Genomic DNA, 19,487 nt, shown 5'->3' on the forward strand with positions numbered 1-19,487 from the left:
CCGGCCTTCTGCCAGCTCCCTCCCCAGTCACCAGAGGAGGCCAGCCCTGCCCACAGCCCCCAGAGGCTGCCAGGCGCCAATATGGGGTAACTCAGCACCGCCTCCCTTGCCATTGGTTGACGATGCCTGGAATCCCACCATCAGAGCTTTGTAAGGTTGCCGTGAGATGGGTGGCAGGGAGGCAGCAAAAGACAAGAAGGTGGTGGGGACCTCTGGCTTGTGGATTTCATAATCAGACCTTTATGGTGGGCTTGGGTAGGAGATCAGGCAATACTAAATAATAATAAAAACAAATTTCACACTTGCTTTTCAGTAGCTTTGGCATGAAACCTTTATAAGCATTATCTCAATGAGGCCCACAGAGCTCTGTCAGTCATTAGCCAGGCAGGACAAATAACAGCTTGAACATAATGCGTCCAAAAGTCAACTCTTGGTTCCTTCCCCAGCCTGCCCCTCCTGTCACTTCCCCGTCTCGGGAAATGGCACCATCATCATCTACCTGGTGGCTCCGGCCAGAAAACAGGGAGGCATCTTTGGATCATCTCACCCTCACCACACACACCCGGGCCACCACCAAGGCTCTTCAATTCTACCTCCAAAATAAATCCCTACCCCACTTCCCTCTGTTCTCATTGCCACCCCTGTGTCAAGCCATCACCAGCTTGGCCCTGGAGGCCAGCACAGCCTCCTTCCCGCCTCCCTGCCTCCTCTCTACCCCCACCAGCCAGAATAACTTGCAGAAAATGTAAATCAGGCCCCATCTCATTCTCCTTCTTAAACCGCCCCTTTCCCCAAGGGCTTCCTATTGCATTTGCACCAAAATCGACACCCCCCAAATAGCTCTGAGGTTCACCATGACCTGGTGCTGCCTCACCTCCCCCAATTTCACTGTCCCCTAGTTCTTTTCCCCTGGAATCTGTGTGTTTGCATAAGCTGTTCCCTTTGCCTGGATGCTCTTCCCTGCAATTCTTTCCCCACTGGTCCCTTCTCATACTTTAGGTCTCAGCTGGGAGCTTACTTACTTTTTTGTTTGAGATGGAGTCTCACGCTGTCACCCAGGCTGGGTGACATAGTACCTAGAAGAGGAGATGACATATTGATGGAATTTAATAAATGGGCTTATTGAATGAGATGATTTTTTTTTTTTTTTTTTTTTTTTTTGGTTAAAGGACACAAAGACAGCCAGAGAAATTCCAAATAACACACACTGGCTGGATGAAATTGCTTCAGTGATAGATATTTAAACAATTTTTATTTTTAGCTGGGCGCGGTGGCTCACACCTGTAATCCAAGCACTTTGGGAGGCCAAGGCGGGTGGATCTCTTGAGGCCAGGGGTTCAAGACCAGCTCACTACAGCATGATGAAACCCCATCTCTACTAAAAATACAAAAGTTAGCTAGGTGTGGTGGCTCACGCCTGTAATCTCGGCTACTCAGGAAGCTGAGATAGGAGAATCGCTTGAACCAGGGAAGCAGAGGTTGCAGTGAGCCAAGATGGCGCCACTACACTCCAGCCTGGGTGATAGAGCAAGATTCCGTCTCAAAAAACAAAACAAAATTTTATTTTTATTTATTTAATACACATACGTATACACACACACACACACACACATATGTGCTCTGATGCACTGGAGCTTCCACTGGTCTTAATGTGTGTGATACTCTCATTATTTATGTATCTATATATATCTATATCTATATTTATATATAGAGAGAGAGAGATAGAGAGAGAGATGGGATCTTGCTGTGTTGCCCAGACTGTCTCAAGCTCCTGGCCTTAGGCAATCTTCCCACCTTGGCCTCCCAAAATGCTGATATTACAGTATTTAATTTTTAGGTGTTTTTTGTTTTTTCGGGGGCTGCATTTTTGGAGATAGGGTCTTGCTATGTTGCCCTGGGTGGAATGTAGTGGCTGTTCACCAGTGCCATCATAGCTCACTGCATCCTTAAACTCCTGGCTCAAGCAGTCTTCTCCCCTCAGCCTCCTGAATAGCTGGGACTACAGGCATGTGCCACCACACCTGGCTATCCTACGCAATATGAGACCAGGAAGTTGTCATCTGTGTGGAGAGGAATAAGTGTAATCCCACATAGGGGGGTAGTCTAAAACAACATGGAGAGTACCTTTAGACCTGGATTTCGGGGCTCAGCCTTGCCATGGGAAGGAGGCATGGTGTGTAGCAGTGGTTACCAGACTTCTTTCAGTAGTTTAAAGCAATAAAAAAAAGATGAAAGACTGATATAGTGTTGTTCTCCTTTAATTTTGCCAAGGAAAGTCTTTTTTAAAAAACCTCTGTTGTTCCTGTCACTTAACACTAAAACGTGGAAAAACACAATGTCAACAGGAAAATAGCAGCCAGGCGTGGTGGCACTTATCTATAGTCACAGCTACTTGTGAGGCTGAGGTGGGAGGATTGGTTGAGCCCAGGAGTTGGAGTCTGCAGTGAGCCATGATCCTACCACTGTGCTCCAGCCAGGGCAACAGAGTGAGACTGTCTTTTTTTTTTTTTTGAGTCAGCATCTTGCTGCGCTGCCCAAGCTGAGTGCAGTGGCATGAGCACAACTCACTACAGCCTTGACCTCCGAGGTGCAAGCAATCCTCCTGCCTCAGCTTCCCAAGTAGCTGGGAATAGAGATGCACACCACCACGCCTGGCTAATTTTTGATTTTTTGTAGGAATGAGGTTTCAGTATGTTGGCCAGGATGTTCTCGAACTCCTGGACTCGAGTGATCCTCCTGCCTCAGACTCCCGAAGTGCTGGGATTATAGGCTGTGTCCGGCTGAGACTCTGTCTGTTAAAAAATAAAACAAAACCTGGCCGGGCACGGTGGCTCACGCCTGTAATCCCAGCACTTTGGGAGGCCGAGGCAGGCGGATCACAAGGTCAAGAGATTGAGACCATCCTGGCTAACATGGTGAAACCCCGTCTCTACTAAAAATACAAAAAAAAAAAAAAAAAAAAAATTAGCCGGGCGTGGTGGCGGGCACCTGTAGTCCCAGCTACTCAGGAGGCTGAGGCAGGAGAATGGTGTGAACCTGGGAGGCGGAGCTTGCAGTGAGCCGAGATCGTGCCACTGCACTCCAGCCTGGGAGACAGAGCGAGACTCCATCTCAAACAAACAAAAAAACAAAACAAAACCTTTCCCAAGAAAGGACTTCTCACAGTCTTACATGTAAACAATTTAAAGACTTTATGTCTCAGGGGTTCCATGTTTGTGAAATGAGAAATAATTATAGCTGCTGCACAGGCTTGTCAAAGAGGATTATATAAAGAGCCTTGGTGTGACCCCTAGCCATGTCCTTTTCAGAGTACGTGGCTGGAACTCTTAGCTCCTTCAGTCTGACATTGGAGATGACTAGAGACCTTGAACCAAGTGCCCAGGAGGCAGAAACTCTCCAACCACTACATCTCTGTGCTGGCCTCCAAGAAGGATTGCCCACATTGTGGGAAAGATCATTTTTATTCTCAGAAAGGAGCCGCTGGTCAGATAACTTGCTTGGAAGCATCTGGGTTTCCCCAGTGGGCTATCAGCTGCCTCCAATGCTGAGAAAACAAAGTGTCACATCGCTCTGCAGAACTATAAAAAGATGTTTGTTTGCAGGCTGTTTGGGGAAGGAAAGTGCCGGCCCCAGCTAGCAGCTCCCACAGCACCCTTAGCTGGGCCTTGCCCCAGGGTTTTGTTTTTCAGAGCTCACCAAGGTTTGCTGAAGATCTAGAAGGGATTTTGGGGAGGGGTTCTGGGTTTGATTTGAGGTGGATGTGCCCATGCCCAGGTGGCCACAGCTAGAGAGTGACAGCGCCAGGCAAGGGCATGGCAGAAAGCAGGAGATGGCGACATTCTTACTTTGGCTGATGAGCTCCTGTGACCTATGATTCATCAGCAGCAGATGAAGTTGTTGAATGACTCAGATAAAATAGGCGGTTCAGGGCATTTCGTAGGGTACATTTCTTACTATACAGCTTATGTATCTCTAGCGTCCACCGTGAAGGCTGCTTGGGCCTCAATCTGGGGTCGTTCCCCATTGTCATCAGCTTGCTGCACTCTGGTCTAAATGCTTCTGCTGAAGCTGGACCATGGTAGATGTGGGTGTAGAATCAGCCATGGCTGGATCTGAGCCTCTGGCAGCGGTGGCTACTTGAGCAAGCATGTTCCTGAACCTGTCTGGGCCCCACTTGAGCCTCATTTATGACATAGAGATAAGATAGCACACACCCCCAATGTCATTGAGAGGATTACATGGGATAACCCATGAATAGTGGCTGGCACGGAGTAATACTTAGCAAGTGTTAGCTGGTGTTGTATTAGGTCATAGACTAAGCTGTTATTGAGGTAGCAGCATTATCTTGGGGTTTACTCACTCTCTTCTACACATACCCGTGATGTATCTGATTACTCTGAGCACTAAATAATCTAAAAAGCTTGTGGCTTGCACCTGTGGTCCCAGTTATTCGGGAGGCTGAGGCAAGAGGGCTGCTTGAGCCCAGGAGTTAGAGGCTGCCTTGAGCTATGATCGTACCACTGCCCTCCAGCCTGGGTGACAGAACAAGACCCTATCTCTTAAAACAGAAGAAAAAAAAGTCTGAAAAGTGAATTAGAAGGACTGAATTTTTATTTTAAGAAAATGCAATATGTGATTTTATTCAGCCCTGGAACCAGTTCGTTCAGATATTATGGTTAGGCATTTTACCTGCTCTGCATAGCTACAGAATAATACTAGTGGCAAGGATGGGGAACACCTAGAACTCTTCTGCATTGCTGTTGGGAATGTCAAATGCTGCAACCACTTTGTTAACCACGCGCTTACCCTGTGACTGAACTATTCTACGCCTAATACTTACTCAGAAGAAATTTGTGCTTGTGTCCACTAAAGGCTTTTTTTTTGTGTGTGTGTGATGGAGTCTCACACTGTCACCCAGACTGGAGTGCAGTGGTGTGATCTCAGCTGACTGCAACTTCCACTTCCCAGGTTGAAGCAGTTCCCCTGCCTCAGCCTCCTGAGTAGATGGGATTACAGGCACCCACCACCACACCTGGCTGATTTTTTTTTAAGTAGAGATGGAGTTTCACCGTTTTGGCCAGGCTGGTCTTGAACTCCTGAGCTCAGGTGATCCACCCACCTCGGCCTCCGAAAGAGCTGGGATCACAGGTGTGAGCCACTGCACCCATCCTAAAGGTCTTACATAGGAATGTTCATCCCAGCTTTACTCATAATAGCCCAAAACTGGAAACAACCCAAATGTCCATCAACAAGACAACAGGTATTCATGCAAGGGTATACTTACATAATAAATAATAATAAATAATAAAAACAAACTACTGGTACACATAATATGGTGGATAAATTTCAAAAACATGTTAAAGGAAAGAAGCCAAGTACAAAAGAGAACATACTATATAATTCTATTTATATAAATTTCAAGAAAAGGCAAAACTCATCTTTACTGATCTAGGAGAAGTTAGAGTGGTTGCTTCCGTAGGGATTAACTGGGAAGTGGCATGAGGAACCTTAAGGAATGGAAAAGTTTCATCTTGATCTAGGTGGTGGTTGGACGGGAATATTCATACTTATAAAAATTGAACTGTACAGTTAATATGTGTACATTTGTTGACTATTTCACCTCAATTCTAAAACTATATATATATATATATAAAGGGCTAGATGTCATATTTTTCCATTACACTTACATATACCTAATAATACCTAATATTATACCTAATAATAGTAATTATTGTTGCCTACTGATAACAACTAATAACACTTATTGAAGCCCTACTCTGTGCCAGCGATTTTCTAATCACTTAATTCCCTAATACATTATGAGGTTTTATTATTTTCTCCAATTTTACAGACAGGGAAACTGAGGCATGGAGAGGTTAAGTTTATTTACCCAGTGTAACACAGCTGGCAGTCTGGTTTCGAGACCAGCCTGGCCAAGATGGTGAAACTCTGTCTCTGCTAAAAATACAAAAATTAGCCAGGCATGGTGGCAGGAGCCTGTCATCCCAGCTACTTGGGGGGCCGAGGCAGGAGAATCGCTTGAACCTGGGAGGCGGAGGTTGCAGTGAGCCAAGATCACACCATCGCACTCCAGCCTGGGGGACAAGAGTGAGACTTTGTCTCAAAAAAAAGAAACAAACAAAAAAAACCCCAAAAAACTCCCCACAGCTAATATACTCAGTGGTGAAAGACTGGAAGCTTTTCCATTAAAATCATGAACAAGACAAGGATACCAATTTGTGCCAATTTTATTCAACATAGCATTGGAAGTTCTAGTTAGGACAATTCAGCAAGACAAATTTAAAAGATTCAGATTGGAAAGGAAGAAATAAAATTATTCATGAACGATGTGGTCTTATGTGTAGAAAACCGTAAGGATCCAGCATGGACGAAAACTGTTAGAACTAATAAATTCAGCAATGTAATAGGATGCAAAATCAACACACACAAAAATTAGTTGCATTTTTGCACACAAACAGTGAACATCCCAAAAGGGAAATTAAGAACATTTCATGTATGACAATATGAAAAAGTATAAAATACTTTAGGGTAAATTTAACCAAGGAGGTCAAAGACTTCTACACTGAAAACTGCAAACCTTTGCTGAAAGTAATCAAAGAAGACAAATAAATGGAAAGACATGTCATGTAACTTGGGTTGTTAATTAGTTAAGTTTTAAGAGCTCTCGATATATCCTGGATAACAATCCCTTATCAAATATGTGATTTTCAGGCCAGGCATGGTGGCTCAAGCCTCTAATCCCAGCACTTTGGGAGGCCGTGGCAGAGAGATCATTGAGGTCAAGAGTTTGAGACCAGCCTGGCCAACATGGCAAAACCTCATCTCCACTAAAAATACAAAAATTAGCCAGGAGTGGTGGCCCGTGAATTGCTTGAACCCAGGAGGCAGAGGTTGCAGTGAGCCAAGATTGTGCCACATCACTCCAGCCTGGGTGACAGAGCGAGACTTCGTTTCAAAAAATATATATATATACTTGATTTGCAAATAGAATCATCTGTCGGTATACACAGAGGATTTGTTCCAGGATGCCCACATATACCAAAATCCTCACATACTCAAGCATATTCAAGTCCTGCAGTCAGCCCTGCAGAACCCCTGCTTATAAAAAGTTAGCCCTCCACATATGTGGGTTTCACATCGGGCAAATAATGTATTTTCAATCCGTATTTGGTTAAATAAATCCATGTATGAGTGGACCTACGCAGTTAGGACCTGTGTTGTTCAAGGGTGAACTGTATTCTCTCTCCCCCATTCTGGGGATTGCCTTTTTATTCTGAGACAGGGTCTCATTCTGTCGCCCAGGCTGGAGTGCAGTGGTGTAATCCTAGCTCACTGCAACCTGGAACTGCTGGGCTCAAGCGATTCTCCCACCTCAGCCTCCCAAGTAGCTGGCAAGCTCCACCATGCCCAGCTAAGTTTTTAAAAAATTGTTTGCATGGAGGGGGTTCTCACTATGTTGCCCAGGCTGGTTTCAAACTCCTGGCTTCAAGCCTAGCTCCCACCTCCGCCTGTCAAAGTGCTGGGATTAGCGGCATAAGCCATCACACCTGGTCTGTGAATAGTGTCCCTTGATGCACAAAAGTTAAAAAACTACTGATGAAGTCCAATTTGTCTATTTTCTTTTATTGCCTGTCCGTTTGGTTTCATAGCCAAGAAATCATTGCCAAATCCAAAGTCATGAAGCTTTACCTCCAGGTTTTCTTCTAAGAGTTTTGTATTTTTCATGCTTACATTTAGGTTTTTGATCTATTTTTGAATTAAGTTTTGTAGATGGTGATAGGTAAGGATCTAACTTCATTCTTTTACATTAAATTTTATGTCATGTACATTTTACCACAATACAAATCTAATTTAAAAATTTAATACTCTTGTGATAAAAAGAAATCTAACAAACTAGGAATAGCATGTAACTTCCTCAACATGATAAAGGCCACGCATGAAAAATCTACAGTTAACATCATACTCAATGGTGAAAAACTAGAAGCTTTTCCACTAAGGTCGGAAACAAAGGTAGGAGGATAACTTGAGGCCATAAGTTTGAGACCAGCTTAGGCAACAAAGTGAGACCCCTATCTCTATAAAAAATAAGAAATCAGAAACAAGACAAGTACCAACCTGATGGTACTTTTCTCTGTTTATAGAAATCTACAGGCTGGGCACGGTGGCTCAAGCCTGTAATCCCAGCACTTTGGGAGGCCGAGGCGGGCGGATCACAAGGTCAGGAGATCGAGACCATCCTGGCTAACACGGTGAAACCCTGTCTCTACTAAAAATACAAAAAATTAGCTGGGCTTGGTGGCGGGTGCCTGTAGTCCCAGCTACTCGGGAGGCTGAGGCAGGAGAATGGCGTGAACCCGGGAGGGGGAGATTGCAGTGAGCCGAGATCACGCCACTGCACTCCAGCCTGGGCGACAAAGCAAGACTCCGTCTCAAAAAAAAAAAAAAAAAAAAAAGAAATCTACAAAGGAATGCCGGGTTTGGTGGCTCAAGCACTTTGGGAGGCTGAAGCTGGTGGATTGTTTGAGTCCAGGAGTTTGAGACCAGCCTGGCAACATGGCAAAACCTTGTCTCTATGAAAAATACAAAAATTAGCCAGGCGTGGTGGCGTGCACCTGTAGTCCCAGCTACTTGGGGGGCTGAGGCAAGACATCGCTTGAACCTGGGAGGTTGAGGCTGTAGTGAGCCAAGATTGTGCCACTGCACTCCAGTCTGGGTGACAAAGACCCTGTCTCAAAAAAAAAAAAAGAAACCTACAAAGGAAAATCCATGCTACTAAGCAAGTTCATAAAATTTAGTCTCAACATCTAATAGCCCACAGAAAAAGGTATGGCCCTTGCATTCTCCATCTACCCATGAGATGCCTTCTTCCTCAAGGCAATTCTCTTTCCCCTGCCCCTCCCATCCTGCTGGTATTTTTAGACCAAAAGATTTGGGGAGAAGAGAAAAGGTAATCCAGTAGGCCGGGCGCGGTGGCTCACGCCTGTAATTCCAGCACTTTGGGAGGCCGAGGTGGGCGGATCACGAGGTCAGGAGATTGAGACCATCCTGGCTAACACGGTGAAACCCTGTTTCTACTAAAAATACAAAAAATTAGCCGGGCGTGGTGGCAGGCGCCTATAGTCCCAGCTACTCTGGAGGCTGAGGCAGGAGAATGGCGAGAACCCAGGAAGCGGAGCTTGCAGTGAGCCGAGATGGCGCCACTGCACTCCAGCCTGGGCAACAGAGTGAGACTCCGTCTCAAAAAAAAAAAAAAAGAAAAGAAAAGGTAATCCAGTGGACCCAGGGAGGGAGAGGGATGAAGAGACAAGACAATGTGGCAATGTGGAAACTCAGACATTTATTTTATTTTATTTTTATTTGCTGTAGAGATGAGGTCTCACCATGTTGCCCGGGCTGGTTTCAAACTCCTGGCCCCAAGCGATCCTCCCACAGGGAAACTCAGACATTGTAATAACTGCTGGCAAGCATGGACAAAGGAAATTCATAAACACACCTAGATTAACAGTCATTTTAATACTGAGGTAGTCAGTGTTTTCACAGAATTACAGGTAAAGATGGTAACCACATTTTCATTCCTGAGTTAAACAAGAAAGTACTCACGTGGCATGATAAAGAATCCCTCCTCTAAACCAATAACCAACATCAAAATTAGCAGTGGAATCATAAAGTCATGTGTGATAGATGTTTCCATTAATGTCCCAGTAAGTCAGACTTTCCAGCATCCGTGCTCTTGCTAGTTCCCTCCCATATTGACGTTGGTTTGGCTTTTGCTTTGCCTTTTGACCTCTTCTACATCCCCTCATTCACTCTGCTACTGCTAAACAGGTTAGCGGTGTCAGAAGGGTCTTCCCTCTTTCTGTTCGGTGCCTGGAACATTCTTGCCCAGATATTTGCATAGGAGCACAGCTGGCTCCCTCATCTTTTATTCAGGTCACCTCACGAGGCCACTCCTGTCTATTTTAAAGCTGCAAGCTTCTTGGTTGCAGTTTTTTTTTCTTTTTGAGAGAGGGTCTTGCTCTGTCACCCAGGCTGGAGTGCAGTGGCATGATCACGGCTCACTGCAGCCTCAACCCCCCAGGCTCATGTGATCCTACCACTTTGGCCTCCAGAGTAGCTGGGACTACAGGTACAGGCCACCACGCCTGGCTAATGTTTGTATTTTTAGTAGAGGTGGGGTTTCACCACCAGAGGTGGGGTTGCCCAGGCTGGTCTCAAACTCCTGACCTCAGGTGATCAGCCCGCCTCGGCCTCCCAAAGTGCTGGGATTACAGGCGTGAGCCACTGTATCTGGCCTAAATTTTTTTGTAGAGATGGAATCCCTATATGTTTCCCAGGGTGGTCTCCAACCCCTGGCCTCAAGTGATTCTCTAGCCTTGGACTCCCAAAGTGTTGGGATTACAAACATGAGCCACTGCACCCGGCCTTAAAATGGAATTTTATGTAGCTCTTACGTACAGGCTGCTATATAGCTGATAAGGACAAATGTTTTCGGTATAGTGCTGGATTATTTGCTTTTTTTTTTTTTGAGATGGAGTCTTGCTCTGTCGCTGGGCTAGAGTGCAGTGGTTTGATCTTGGCCACTACAACCTCCACCTCCTGGGTTCAAGTGATTCGCCTGCCTCAGCCTTCTGAGTACCTGGGAATATAGGCACGCGCCACCATGCCCAGCTAATTACTGCTGTCTTGTATTTTAATCTTCTCTGCTCTTTAGATGTTTGAAGTGAGGCCAGGCATGTTGGCTCACGCCTGTAATCCCAGCACTTTGGGAGGCCAAGGTGGGAGAATCACTTGAGGCCAGGAGTTGGAGACCAGCCTGGGCAACATAGCAAGACTGCATCTCTACAAAAAAAAAGAAAAGATGCTTGAAGTGAATGTATACTCATTTCCTAGTTGTTTCTTTCTGTAAGGATGTCTGACCCAGCTAATTTGTAAACAGGAATGCTGCATTCATTTCTGTCTTTGCATTCTCAACCCCAGTTGGGCACACAAGTGTTTAATGAGTATTTAACTGATTTGATAAGAATAAATTCATTGATTTCTTTGATTTTTGTTGCTGGTTTTCAGTGAACAAAATGTTACCAGTACTTACTCGTTGTGATGTCTACATATACAACTAAGATTCTGTTTACCTATGTCAGTCTCTGGCTAGAGACATAGAATTTCAGTCTTGACTGTGTGAGTTTAATTTCTGGCACGTGGGGTTTTGTTGGCTGCAGAGCAAACATCTCTAGCAGAGATGACCAATCCCTCAAATGTAGGAAATACCTGTGTAAACCTAACACCTGTGACTCAGAATAGAAATGGTACCAAGTGGCTTCTTAGCCCATCAGTGAAGTTACCGCACTATAGGCCAGGTGCGGTGGCTCTCGCCTGTAATCCCAACACTTTGGGAGGCTGAGGTGGGCAGATCACTTAAGGCCAGGAGTTTGAGACCAGCCTGGATCAAGACTGTGAAACCCTGTCTCTACTAAAATACAGAAAACTTAGCTAGGCATGGTGATGTGTGCCTGTGATCTCAGCTACGCGGGAGTCTGAGGCACAAGAATCTCTTGAACCCAGTAGGCGGAGGTTGCAGTGAGCCGAGATTGTGCCACTGCACTCCAGCCTGGGCAACAGAGTGAGACTCTGTCTCAAAAAAAAAAAAAAAAAGTGATCACACTAAAACCAAAAGTTTCAGGCTGGTGCAGTGGCTTATGCCTATAATACCAGTGCTTTGGGAGGCCAAAGTGGGAGGATCGCTTGAGCCTAGGAGTTCCAGGCTGCAGTGAGCTGTGATCAAGCCACTGCACTACAGCCTGCGTGACAGAGTGATACCCCGTCTCCATAAAAAGAAGTTTCATAGTACAGGCCGAACGTTTTGAAAATCTTATTAAATATACACTTTTATCATAGAGCACTGTAGAAATGTGTGTTATTTCACATGGCTGAAGTGAGTTTAAATAATCTAGACTGTTGTTATAATACGTAAACATGTGAAACAACAGTTATCCTATTTAATACTATTTAACTTATGTTTATTTGTTTGATGTTGGATAAAGCTCCTAAAATGCTGTAGGAAAACATTATAGTTTTTGGTGCTGTTTTCAAGTTTCCTGTGAAATTCCTGTTTTCAATGAAGTGACCGTCAGTGGGATAGGAAGTCTAATTTTTATTTATAGTAGAACTTTTTTTTTCTTTTTCTTTTTTTTTTTTTTGAGATGGAGTCTTCCCCTGTTGCCCAGGCTATAGTGCAGTGGCGCGATCTCGGCTCACTGCAAGCTCCGCCTCCCGGGTTCAAGCCATTCTCCTGCCTCAGCCTCCCGAGTAGCTGGGAGTACAGGCACCCACCACCACGCCTGGCAAATTTTTTATATTTTTAGTAGAGACGGGGTTTCACTGTGTTAGCCAGGATGGTCTCGATCCCCTGACCTCGTGATCTGCCAGCCTCATCCTCCCAAAGTGCTGAGATTACGAGCCACCACGCCCGGCTTTTTTTTTTTTTTTTTTCTTTTTTTGAGACGGGGTCTTGCTCTGTTGCTCAGGCTGGAGTGCAGTTGCTCGATCTCGGCTCACTGCAACCTCTGCCTCCCAAGTTCAAGCAGTCCTCCTGCCTCGGCCCCCCAGTAGGTGGGATTACAGGCATGCACCACCATGCCTTGCTAAGTTTTTGTATTTTTAGTAGAGATGGGGTTTTGCCTTGTTGGCCAGGTCAGTCTCAAACTCCTGAACTGAGGTGATCCATCCTCCTCGGCCTCCCAGAGTGCTGAGATTGCAGGCATGAGCCACTGCGCCCAGCCCTTATCTTGGATTTCCAGACTCCATAACCAAGAGAAGTAAATTTCTGTTGTTTAAGCCAAAAAAAAAAAAAAGAAAAAGAAAAAGAAAAAAGAAAAGAAGAAGAAGAATATAGGCTATGAGTGGTGGCATGTTCCTGCAGTCCAAGCTACTCAGGCAGTTGAGGTGGGAGGATCTCTTGAGCCCAGGAGAGATTGGTGGAATGTATTAAATGAATAGGTGGATGACAGAGCCTTGGGAAATGTAAAAAAATTAGTTAAATAAAATAAAACATGATCCATCTATATACTGTCTATAAATACAGACTCACTTTAGATACAAAGACACAATGAGATTGAAAACAAAAGAATGAAGAAATAAATTCCATGCAAAAAGTAACCAAATGAGGCCAGGCTTAGTGACTCATGCCTGTAATCCCAGCACTCTGGGAGGCTGAGGCTGGCATCCCTTGAGGTCGGGAGTTCAAGACCAGCCTGACCAACATGGAGAAACCCTGTCTGTACTAAAAATACAAAATTAGCCAGGTGTGGTGGTGCATGCCTGTAATCCCAGCTACATGGTAGGCTGAGGCAGGAGAATCGCTTGAACCCAGGAGGCAGAGGTTGCAGTGAGCTGAGATCGTGTTATTGCACTCCAGCCTGGGCAACAAGAGTGAAACTCCATCTCAAAAAAAAAAAAAAAAAAGTAACCGAATGACATCAGGAGTGGCCATATGTTAGGCAAAATAGGTTTTAAGCCAAAAATGGTTATGAGAGACAAGGGAATTCTATACTGATGAAAAGTTTAATCCAACAAGAAGATATAACAATTTAAACATATATGCACCTAACAACAGAGCACCAAAACATATGAAGCAAGAAAGGGTAGAAGTGAAGGGAGAAATAGAGCTTCACAGTGATCATTGGTGACCTCACTACCTCAACTTTATAACAATCAGAGACCATATCAATAGGAAAGAGAGCACTTGAACAACATGATAATCCAACTAGATCTAATGGACATTTACAGATACCCACCCAACAACAGCAAAATACACATTCTTTTCAAGAGCATGTGGGACATTGTCCAGAGTATATAGTGTATTAGGCTGCAAAACAAGTATTAATGTTTTAAAAGATTGAAAGTGTCCAAAGTGCTAAGTATTTTATAATCATCATGGAATGAAACTAGACATCAGTAACCAGGAAAACTCGAAAACTCACAAATATATGGAAAGTAAACACACTCTTAAACAATCACTGGTTGAAGATGAAATCATACAGGAAATTAGAAAACACTTTGATATGAATGAAAATGAAAACACAACATACCAGAATTTATGGGATGCAGTTAAAGCAGTGCTCAGAGGGAAATGTATAGCTGTAAGCATCTACCTTTAAAAATAAGAAAGCCAGGAGTGGTGGCTCATGTCAACATCCCAGCATTTTGGGAGGCCGAAGCGGGAGGATCACCTGAGGTCAGGAATTCAAGACCAGTCTAACCAACATGGCAAAAGCCCATCGCTACTAAAAATACAAAAATTAGCCAGGCATGGTGGTGCAGGCCTGTAATCCCAGCTACTTGGGAGGCTGGGGCAGGAGAATTCCTTGAACCTGGGAGAGGGAGGTTGCAGTGAGCCGAGATAGCACCACTGCATTCCAGCCTGGGTGACAGAGTGAGACTCCATCTCAAAAAATAAATAAAAATAAAAATTAAAAGAAAGCTCTCAAATCAGTCACCTAACTATACACTTTAAAGGATCTAGAAAAGAAGAGCTAAACCCAAGCTAGCAGAATACGGGAAACAAAGATTACAGTGAAAATAAATAAAGAATAGGAAAAGAAGAGAATAGGTAGAATTAAAAGTTTTTTACAGGTCAGCAAAATCGACAAGTTTTTAGCTAGATTTACTAAGAAAAAAAAAAAGAAAACTCAAATAGCCAAAATCAGAAATGAAAATGAGGACATTACTGTAACTTTACAGTAATTAAAGTGATTATAAGAGAATACTATAAACATAGGTACAGCAGCAAATTGAATAACCAAATGAAACGGCAAATCTCTAGAAACACAAAACCTACCAAGACTAAATCACAAATAAATAAAAAATATGAGTAAACTGGCCGGGCAAGGTGGCTCACACCTATAATCCCAGCACTTTGGGAGGCCGAGGTGGGCAGATCACCTGAGGTCAGGAGTTCGAGACCAGCCTGGCCAACATGGTGAAATCCTGTCTCTACTAAAAATGCAAAAAATAGTTGGGCATGGTGGTAGGCACCTGCAATCCCAGCAACTCGGAGGCTGAGGCAGGAGAATCACTTGAACCCGGGAGGCGGAGGTTGCAGTGAACCGAGATTGCACCATTGCACTCCAGCCTGGGGGATGAGAGCAAGACTTCGTCTCAAAAAAAAAAAAAAAAAGAAAATAGGGGTAAACCTATAACTAGTAAGAAGATTAAATTGCTAATTAAAGTCCTCCCAACAAAGAAATACCCCTGACTGGGTGGCTTTACCAGTGACTTCTACCAGACATTTAAAGGAAAATTAATGCCAGTTTTTTGCAAACTCTTTCAAAAACTTGAAGAGGAGGAAATACTTTCTAACTCATTCTATGAGGCCAGCATTGCATTGATAACTAGAGCCAGACAAAGGCACTACAAGAAAACAACTGATCAATATTGTTTATAAACATTGATAAAAAATTCTTTTTTTTTTTTTTTTTTTTGAGACGGAGTCTCGCTCTGTCACCCAGGCTGGAGTGCAGTGGTGTGATCTTGGCTCACTGCAACCTCTGCCTCCCAGGTTCAACCAGTTCTCTGCCTTAGCCTCCCAAGTAGCTGGGATTATAGGCAAGTGCCACCACACCCGGCTAATTTTTGTATTTTTAGTAGAGACGGGGTTTCACCGTCTTGGCCAGGCTGGTCTTGAACTCCTGACCTCGTGATCCGCCTGCCTTGAACTCCTGACCTCGTGATCTGCCTGCCTTGGCCTCCCAAAGTGCTGGGATTACAGGCGTGAGCCATCGCGCCCGGCCTGATAAAAAATTCTTAAGAAAACACTGCCAAACTGGCTGGTCACAGTGGCTCATTTTGGTAATCCCAGCACTTTGGGAGGCCAAGGCAGGTGGATCACTTGAGCTCAAGAGTTCAAGACCATCCTGGGCAACATAGTGAAACCCCATCTCTACCTAAAATACAAAAATTAGCTGGGTGTGGTGTTACATGCCTGTGGTTCCAGCTACTTGGGAGGCTGAGGTGAAAGGATCTGGGAAGTTGAGGCTGCAGTGGGCCATGATTGCATCACTGCACTGCAGCCTGGGTGACAGAGCAAGACATCATCTTATTAAATAAATAAATAAATATTTTAAAAAATTAAATTTACAAAAAGAGAAAACACTGCCAAATTGAACTTAGCAGGATGTTATTAAAAGGATTGTATAAGGCCAGGTGCGGTGCCTCACCCCTAAAATTCCAGCACTTTGGGAGGCTGAGGAAGGTGGGTCACTTGAGGTCAGGGGTTGGAGACCAGCCTGGCCAACATGGTGAAACTCTGTCTCTACTAAAAATACAAAAAAAAAAAATTAGCCGAGTGTGGTGGGGAGCGCCTATAATCCCAGCTACTTCGGAGGCTGGGGCATGAGAATCGCTGGAACCGGGGAGGCGGGGGTTGCAGTGAGCCATGATCGTGCCACTGCACTCCAGCCTGGACGACAAAGCGAGCCTCCATCTCAAAAAAACAAAAAGAAAATGACAACACCAAATGTTGCAGAGGATATGGATTAATGAAAAGTCTCATATATTGTTGGTGGAACTGTAAACTAGTAGCAACCACACTGACAGACAGTTTGACGGTTTCTTAAAGAGTTAGTTGTACACCTCCCATACCGTACATAATTCTATATATTCTTAGGCATTTACTCAAGAGAAATTAAAAATATACATCTACACAAAGACTTGAACACAAGTGTTCAAAGCAGCTTTATTCCTAAAAGTACAAAACTGTACACAGCCCAGATGTCTGTACCCAGAAGAGTGGAAAATAAATGATGGTATATCCATATAGTGGGATAGTACTCAGAACAAAATATATGTAGAATCATGAATGCGTGTCAAAAAATATACTGAGTGAAAAAAATTGGACCCAAAAAACATATACACATGGTCTGTGACTTACAATGGTTTGACTTGGGATTTTTTCAACTTTATGATAGAACAAAAGCAATATGCATTCAGTAGAAACTGTACTTCAAGTACCCATAAAACCCTCCCGTTTTTCAATTTCAGTAGCGTATCCAATAAATTACACGATAAATTCAACACTTTATTACAAAATAGGGTTTGTGTTCAATAATTTTGCCAAACTGAAGGCTAATGTAAGTGTTCTGAGCATGTTTAAGACAGGCTAAGCTAAGGCTTGGGACCGTGGCTCACACCTGTAATCCCAACACTTTGGGAGACTGAGACGGGAGGATCACTTGAGCCCAGGAGATCAAGACCAGCCTGAGCAATGTAGCAAGATCCCATTTCTACAAAATTAAAAAAAAAAAATTAGTCAAGTGTGCTGGCATGCATCTGTAGTCCCAGCTACTGTGGAGGCTGAGGTGGGAGGATCACTTGAGGCCAGGAGGTTGAGGCTGCAGTGAGCCATGATGGTGCCACTGCACCCCAGCTTGGGCGACAAAGCAAGACCCTGTTTTCTTAAAAAACAAACAAACAAATAAATAAATAAGTAAATAAAAGTGTATAAATTTGTTTCATTTCTGCAGTTGCACTAGTTACATTTCTAGGACTTGGTAGCTCTACCGGCTGCCATACTGAACAATCTGCATTGGCAGATTAAGAAGTTTCATCATCACAGAAAGTTCAACTGGGCAGTGCTGTTTTGGAAGGTCCCTTGGGCACTGGGCCTCTGCTGCTCATTAGCAGACCCTTTGTTGGCTTTTTTTCCTTTCCCTGCCTCCCTCTCTTACCCATGCTTCCTGGCATCTCCTCCCATGTAAAAGTTCTGCACCTACAGCATTGTCTTAAGGTAAGAACCTCAGCGAGTGCGTTGAGTGATATTGGTGTGAGGTGGGGGCAGCTGGGGTGGCTCCAAGGCACAGTGGCCCTGCCAGCTGTTCCCACCCAAAACCATCACCATGAAGGAGCTGAGGGACTGTGTTCCTGCCGTCACCTCTCCAAAAGTGACAGGTAAAGGGACGGGCAGAGATTGCACAGGAAGGTCAACAATCCTGAGATCTGGGGCCGAGCAGTCCAGCCCCTCCAGTTCTAAGTGGTGGGATTGGGGAGTCAGAGGCCCTGGTCATCCCTTCCCCACCCGCCTCCCACCTAAAGCTCCCACCCACCCCTCTCTGCAGCCAAGCACTGATGTCCTACATCCCCCTGAGCCTAGGATGGGAACTCCCTCCTAAGGAACCTCCACATTCCCAAGGAGGACATGGAGACTCCAAAAAAGGAAGTGATTCCACAGAGTCGACACAGCTGCTGAGAAGTCAGCTGGCTCCTGGCACCTACATCCTGGCTGGACCCTACCCCCCAAGGCTTGAGGGCTGAGGCAAGGATCATGGGAGTTTCAGGTAATACCAGGCTCAAGGCCCCCCATGCCGGAAGGGGCTGGCACCTCCCTGCTGGGGATCTTTTCTAGAGCCCCAGGCCCTCCTAGTGGGGGAAAAAAGCAGTGAGCCGGCTGGTCCCACTTCCCTGGTCCGTGGCCTTCACTCAGCTGAAAGGCACGTGGTTCTAGAAGCCCTGAGCGGGCTTCTTCATGGACAGAGCATTTGGCACAGTGACAGGGTGTAAGGGGGAGATTCGGGGACAGGGTATTTGGAACATCTCACCCTTCACCCTCACATTCCCTCCCTCCCTTGAGTGTCCAGAGCAGGGCTGAATGGGTGGCAATTGGAGACTTCACAGTCATGTATGTTTCCACCCCCCAGGGCACCATCAAAAGTAAATTAACATTTTTTCCATTTCCCCTTTATTGCAAACACGTTGAATACTGTTGCACAAACTCCGTCTCTCCCCTGGCTTCCCTACTCCCTGGTTTCCTGGCCTGGGCTTCCAGGGCAGGGCTGGCTAAGGGTGAGAAGGTAGGTCTCATGCCCCTCCCTGGGCTCCAAGACACTGCTGCCCCCAGAGACACAGCCAAGTGTCTGGTCCCCTGACTACTCCTCCTCCCCTCCCTCGGCTGCCAGCCCTCCTGGCTCCCAGGCCCTCACCCACCCTGCCCTCTCCCATGGAGTTAAGAATCCTGGAGGAGCAAAAGTTTTCCACACTTACCAGTGCTCAGAAACATTGAGAACTTGGACCTGCTAGGGCCCAGGGCTGGGAGTGCAGCCTGGACTCAGATGGCACCATTTCAGGAGGGTCCCGAGAGAGAGGACTACGACCCTCAGGGAATCATTCATTCATTATTCATGCATTCTTTCATTTGTTTGTTCAGTAAACTCTTTTCTTTTTTTTCTTTTTTTTTTTTTTTTTTTTTTTTGAGACAGGGTCTCACTCTGTCACCCAGGCTGGAGTGCAGTGGCGAGATCTCGGCTCACCGTAACCTCCGCCTCTGGGGCTCAAGCGATTCTCCTGCCTCAGCCACCAGAGTAGTTGGGATTACAAGAACGTTCCACTATGTTTGGTTAATTTTTTGTATTTTTAGTAGAGACGGGGTTTCACCATGTTGGCCAGGCTGGTCTCGAACTCCTGGCCTCAAGTGATCCACC

General features: G+C 45.1%; 1 protein-coding gene across 10 annotated transcripts in view; it reads left to right on the plus strand.

The window, feature by feature from the left end:
• LOC101123872 (rab5 GDP/GTP exchange factor) overlaps positions 1 to 19,487 on the plus strand; it is a 155,115-nt gene that overhangs the window by 13,882 nt on the left and 121,746 nt on the right. For 2 of the 10 annotated variants that reach the window (XM_063708122.1, XM_063708119.1), the window contains exon 2: positions 18,129 to 18,347. The exons of the other annotated variants lie outside the window; for them this stretch is intronic. The gene's annotated coding sequence lies outside the window, so the exon portion shown is untranslated. The remainder of the gene's footprint in view (positions 1 to 18,128; positions 18,348 to 19,487) is intronic. 10 annotated transcript variants of the gene reach the window in all.

The sequence above is a fragment of the Gorilla gorilla genome, chromosome 6, assembly GCF_029281585.2.
Source record: "Gorilla gorilla gorilla isolate KB3781 chromosome 6, NHGRI_mGorGor1-v2.1_pri, whole genome shotgun sequence".
In the NCBI taxonomy this organism is placed as follows: domain Eukaryota; kingdom Metazoa; phylum Chordata; class Mammalia; order Primates; family Hominidae; genus Gorilla; species Gorilla gorilla.